The sequence below is a fragment of the Apium graveolens genome, chromosome 11 (assembly GCF_009905375.1).
Source record: "Apium graveolens cultivar Ventura chromosome 11, ASM990537v1, whole genome shotgun sequence".
NCBI lineage: Eukaryota > Viridiplantae > Streptophyta > Magnoliopsida > Apiales > Apiaceae > Apium > Apium graveolens.
Window position 1 is genome coordinate 128,690,563 of NC_133657.1, and position 6,696 is coordinate 128,697,258.

The 6,696-nt window shown below is 42.8% G+C and overlaps 1 non-coding gene across 1 annotated transcript; it reads left to right on the top strand.

Moving 5' to 3' along the window:
• Nucleotides 1–684: 684 nt before the first annotated feature.
• On the top strand, nt 685–791 carry LOC141699045 (small nucleolar RNA R71). The gene has a single exon (XR_012565535.1). It is a non-coding gene; the product is annotated as a small nucleolar RNA R71 (small nucleolar RNA).
• Nucleotides 792–6,696: the final 5,905 nt, after the last annotated feature.

Sequence of the window (6,696 nt, forward strand, 5' to 3'; positions counted from 1 at the left end):
CGATTGAGCACTGTATTGGCTAATTGACCGATTTGATTTTCCAAGGTCTTGATAGAAACCGCCTGACTCTTGCACAACAGCTTAAGTTCCTCAAAATCAGCACTAGTAGGTGCAGCTGCACTTCCCTGTTGAGGATATGATTGTCTTGTAGCATACTGTTGTGGTTACTGGAATCCAGGTGGGTTAAACTGTTTACTCACTCCTTGCTGATATGGTGGCTGAATAACATTCTGATTATTTCCCCAGCTGAAATTTGGATGATTTCTATTGTTAGGATGATAGGTTGCTGGCACAGGCTGCTGTTGTCGCTGATAATTATTCACATATTGAACAGATTCGTTGACAAGAGAATACTGATCCGTAGCATGAGAACCTGCACAAAGCTCACAAACCATAGCTATTTGATTAACTCCATACGTAGCCAAAGAATCAACCTTCATTGATAGCGCTTGGAGCTGGGCTGCAATAGCAGTGGCTGCATCAACTTCCAGAATACCTGCTACCTTGCCTGATGTCATCCTCTGAGTTGGGTTTTGATGCTCATTTGCAGCCATCGTCTCAATAAGATTGTACGCCTCAGTATAACTTTTAGCCCATAAGGCGCCTCCAGCTGCTGCATCGAGCATGGGCTGAGATTGAGCCCCCAAACCATTATAAAAACCAGCGATTACCATCCAATCCGGCATTCCATGACGTGGACATTTTCTCAACATTTCCTTGTAGCGTTCCCAAGCCTCGCACATAGATTCTGTAGGTTGCTGCGCAAACTGAGTAAGAGCACTCCTCATAGCAGCAGTCTTTGCCATTGGATAAAACTTCACTAGAAACTTTTGCGCAAGATCTTGCCACGTAGTGATTGACCCAGCTGGTTCAGAATGTAACCAGTCTTTAGCCTTATCCCTCAGTGAGAATGGGAAAAGCCTCAACTTGATAGCCTCGTCAGTCACGCCATTATACTTAAAAGTGCTGCAGATCTTGACAAAATTCCTTATGTGTATGTTGGGGTCTTCAGTTGCCGCTCCTCCAAAAGAAACAGAATTCTGCACCATCTGAATAGTGCCCGGCTTGATTTCAAAGGTGTTAGCTTGAATAGCCGGATGAAGGATGCTTGACTGAATGTCATCAATTTTAGGCCGAGAAAAATCCATAAGAGCTGGATCAGCTTGAACAATATGATCTCCCATGTTTACTAGTTCTTTCTGCTCAGTTCCTGAATCCGAATCCTCAAAATCTAACTTCTCCGGTGTATCAAGAACTTCGTCTTTCTCCTCAGCTGTATCTAAGGTCCTCTTGCGAGCACGAGAACGAGTTTGCATAAACGTTTGCTAAGTACCTGAAACACAACCGAAAAGAGTAATTAACTACTACGTCCTAATCACTGAGTCCTAATGACCAATGATGGTAAGTACATAAACTAAACAAATACGCCGAGTCCCCGGCAGCGGCGCCAAAAACTTGTTAGGGCGAAATCACGCACTAATATTCACGCAAGTATACGCGTTCGCAAGTAATATAGAATACTTTCTAGTTCGTTCCCTCAGAGACTCAGACTAATTTATTGTCTAATTTAACTCACTCACCAATGTATGATTACTTCTCAATGTTAAGATAATATCACTTAAAATTGTTGATTAAATATTAACTATAATTAACTACTTAATTAACCACTTAACTAACACTTCAATTTATCAATAATAAAACACTCATGAGATCACAACTTCATTATTACTTCCTTCTATAGCCATTGTTATTACCTTTAGCATGTGACAGTGATGATATTAATCGAATAACACAAAACTGATAAAAGCCAACTTTCATTGTACTAATACCATTCTACCAAACATCCACAATTAAGATAGAAATTGAATAGTCATCAATTATGTTGAGTTCCTATATGTCTACAGAAATTGACAACACAACGATTTAAGCACAAGTTATTCCTTTTGATTACATAGGGCAAATAAAACTGTTAGAGTTACCCACTAATCATGCACAACGTACATGAACCTATGCCAACATGGCAAGTTCTAAATCTCAAGATCCACCGTCGCTTCACAAGAGATTAACACCCTATCTTATATGTTCGCGACGCACATAAGACGAATACGCATAACCAATACTAGATATCATGCAATCATCACACACTAAAGTATTAAACAATTAACTAAAGAATTCCATAATAAATCCGTTGCAACCCCATGATCACGATTAGTCCATAATAGAACTTATCGCCATCATGGGTTCATGTGAAATCATGATAAACGAACACAAGAAAATAACAACTAAACTAATTATATTAAAACAGAGTACGTCACAAGAGTAAATAAGTCAAAGCAAGAAAACTAGCATCCAACGTTACAACGAAACAAGAATCACAAGAATATATGCTTCCTCTTCGTTGCTGTGTGCTAAATCGGTCTTCTTCCTTATCTCCTTCGCTTCTTGCAAAACACAATCTAAAACATAATCCCCTCTTAATACTCTGTGAAAAACGTCTCAAATCTACTTATATAATAGTCTCATAAAACTCAGATTACATAGAAGTTGGAAGCCAAACAGAAGTAGAAGTCTAAAACAATATGTTATTTTCCCCGACCCTGCGCGGCCGCTCAGCATTTTTGCGCGGGCGCGCAAGGCTGCTGCGCGGCCGCTCAGCATTGCTGCTCGGGCGCGCAGGACCCTAATGGAAAATTTCCAGGTTTGCTCCGTTTCTTCGCCGTAATCTGCCCGTTCTTTTCCTCTCACAATGGTGAACACATGCCAAGGCTTATTCTTGATGATTCCTCCGCCGAAATGCAACTAATACCCTGAAATGCATAAAAACTAGAAAAACGCATCAAATACACAAAATACTCGATTTCAAGACACCAATTTAAGCCATTTTAAGACGTTCTAAGTGGTATAAAATGCCACTTATCAGGCACAACATAGATTTCGATAAACTAAATGCACGTTATAATGTCCTTCCTCCTCTAAGATTAGTTCCAATCTCTAGTGGTGACCGTACTTGCCATTGGAGACCCGACACTCTCTTTATGTACACAGATGCCCTTAATGCTGGGCTTAGGTTTCCTTTCCACCCTTTTATTCCTCATCTTTTAGCTGATTTACAAATCAACCCGTGTCAGCTTCCTCCAAACGCTTGGAGGAACATTTTATGTTTTATGGTCTGCTGCCTTAGGGAGGGTTTTCCCCTTTCCGTAGCTGTTTTTAGGAAAGTCTTTCAGTGCTATAATAGCTCTTCCAATATTTGTGGTTGGGTCTATGTTAAGCAAAGGCCCAAAAGTAAACATATCTTTAACAGCGCCTCCATTCCCGACAACAACCAAAATTGGAGGAATAGTTTCGTTGGGTTACATTGGGAGAATGGTGACTGGGGCACACTCTTCCGATCTTCCTTCAGGAATGTCAGTGATGGTAGCCTCAAATCCATTCACCTAACTCCTGAGGAAACCATTATTTATAATGGGCTTACTTAGGACAACGGCACTACTACCAGCTGGACTCTCTTAGAGGAGTTCTCCCTCATTCACGTGGGACTATCCTCTATTTCTCAACAGGGTATTTTTCTTCCCTTATCATCTTTATTTCATTTCATGCATTATTAACATCACTTATTTTGTTTTTTGCCTTGTTTTGCAGCTGCTAAGGAGATTAACGAGGACAATATTCCTCCTGTTGAAGAGACTGCTAGGATGAAGAAAGCTCGGCTCGTAGGCCTAGACACCCGGGGAAAGGCGACATAGCCTATCTTCTTGAGAAAGCACAAGGAGCCTATGAGGTAGGCTTCAACTGAAGGAGCTGAAGGCCATAATGCTCCTATCACTGCTGCTGCCCCTGCTGTTGCTGCTACAGGCGCCTTTCAGCCTCTCTGGGGATTCCGCCGAGGGGATACCGTGGTTGGTTCCATGAAACATGCTTGGGATTGGTCCTACCATAGCGTGACTCCCAAGGACTTTACTGACGTGGTGGCCACCCCTGACCTTGAGAGGATTAAGCTCATGGGAGCTCAGTCTCTGGCTTCGGTATGCCTCCTCTTTTTTGAACTTATCTTTCATTCTTGTAGCATTTTCTTGCCTTATACTTTGCTGATTGCTTTGTTTCAGTCTAACGCCTATTTTCAAGGCGCTGTGAGGCAAGCCGAGTCATGTAAGTGGGCTTCTGATAAGGCCGATAATGCCCTTAGGAGGCAACAGAAGAAGTATGCTACTCTGGAGAAGAAGCTCAAGCGCAAGGAGGAAGAACTCGGGGAGTCTAATGCCGAGCTAGTGGTACTTCGGGCGGAGAAGGATAAAGCTATAGACAACTATCAGGACTCAGAGGAGTTTGCCCAGTCCATGAGGATTAGGGATGATTCAGTCTTTCCCGGGTTTTTTAGGACTGGTTGGGACACGACCCTTGGGACCGTGAACGAGGCTTGTCCTGATATTAACCCGGCGGATTATGTCTGCCCTGATGACGAGGCTTTGCTGCAGAGGTTTCGTACCCGAGTAGTTGTCTCGGATCATGTTCCTCAGGATCCACTCCTTCCTCCTCCCGAGTATTCTTCCAGACCTGCTGAGGATGATAGCTCTTCCTCCTCCTCCGAGACGACAGAGACATCCAGCGAGAGCAGAGAGAGGACGATGATATGGATGTCGAGGGCACCTCAGCTCCTTAGAGCTTTTTCAGCCCCGCGTGGCTTGTTTTCTTTATCTTATTTTCGAGACTTTATTTATCGAACTCTTATAATATTTATCCGATCTATTTTATTTATCACCATTTATGCTTGCATCCATGCATTTGGTTTTTACTTGTTAGGCCATAAAAATACTTTGAAAAACTCATGAATTTCATAAATTGTCTGGGATTCGTCCCTTACACAAGTCTTAATAAATTTCGTAATAATACTAGAACATATAAATCCTAAGCAAGCAAAGCTTCAAGGTGCTTTTCAACCTACTCGCTATCCTGACAAGTGAGAATCGTATCCAACTGCCCTACACATAGTAAACCTTCAGGTTTTGTGCATGCCAAGTTCTCGGGACTTCAAAACCATCCATAGTCTCTAGCTTGTAGGTTCCTCTACCCTGAACACTCTTGACTTTGTACGGCCCTTCCCAATTCGGGGCAAGCTTCCCTTTTTGTCCTACACCAGATGCTTCTATCTTCCTCAAGACTAGATCACCTTATTTGAAAAACCTTTCTTTAACCCTTAGATTATAGTAGAATGAAGCCTTTTTCTGATATTCTACTATCTTTGCATGTGCCTTATCTCGCACTTCATCGATTAGATCCAGGGCTAACCTCTACCCCTCTTCATTTTCCTCTGCATTGAAAGCCTGAATCCTTGGAGAGGAATGTGATATCTCCACTGGAACTACTGCTTCTGCCCCATATGCCAACATGAAGGGAGTTGCTCCTGTCGTGACTCTACAGGTAGTCCTGTAGGCCCATAATATGGGAAGTATCTCATCCACCCAATTATTTCTTGACTTCTCGATCCTCTTCTTTAGTCCATCCAGGATTATTCGATTTGCTACTTCCGCTTGCCCATTGGCTTGTGGGTGAGCCACAGAGGTGAACTGTAACTCAATTTCATTTTCTTCACAATACTTCTTGAATTCCTCGTTGTTAAATTGTGTTCCATTGTCAGTGACGAGGATACGGGGAATTCCATATCGGCACATAATGTTTTCCCACAGGAATTGTGTAACCTGCTTAGTTGTGATCTTGGCCAAGGGTTTGGCTTTAATCCACTTGGTGAAATAATCAATGGCTATAATCAGTAACTTCCTTTGTGTCGTGGCCATAGGGAAAGGCCCCAGAATATCCATCCCCCACATAGCAAAGGGAATGGGCGAGTTGATAGAGGTCAGCATCTCGGGAGGTTGTCTAACAACAGGTGCATGCTTCTGACAGCGGTCACACTTCTTCACATATTCTTTGGCATCAGCCATCATTTCTGGCCAATAGAAGCCTAGGCGAGTTATCTTATGAGCCAAGGCCCTGCCCCCCAAGTGTTGTCCACAAATACCTTCATGCACTTCTTCAAGAGCCAAGCGTGCCTCGTCGGGCCTGAGACACCTTAAGTAAGGAACCACGAAAGATCTTTTGTACAGAATCCCATCTATCAAAGTGTACCTTAGTGCCCGAACAGTTAACTTCAGTGCTTCAGTTGCATCGCTTGGCAACCAACCGGTTTGAATGTGAGCCTTAATGGGATCAATCCATGATGTCCCCAGGCCTATAGGAGCCACAAGCTTAACATCTATGCTTCGTGTCTTCAAACACGGAAGTACACACTTCCTGAACTTTATTCTATCTCAGATGAAGCAAACTTTGATAATGCATCTGCCTTAGCATTTTCCTCCCTTGGAATGTGCTCAACATGGCATTCATTAAATTGGGTCATCACAGCCCTTACTAGGCGGACATCCTTAGCCATCGTATCATCCCTTGCCTCAAATTCTCCCTTTACCTGGGATATGATCAGCTTCGAGTCTCCACGGACCTTTAAGTTTTTGACTATAAGTGTCCCAGCTAGGCCATGGCCTCAGGGCTTCATATTCCGCCTCATTGTTTGTGGTTGGGAAGTCTAGCTTCATAGCATACCTAATTAAGAACCGGTCAGGGCTTTGTAAAACCAATCCTGCTCCACTGGAATTTGTTTTTGATGCTCCATCAAAATAGAGAACCCAATATTCTTTCTCCTTA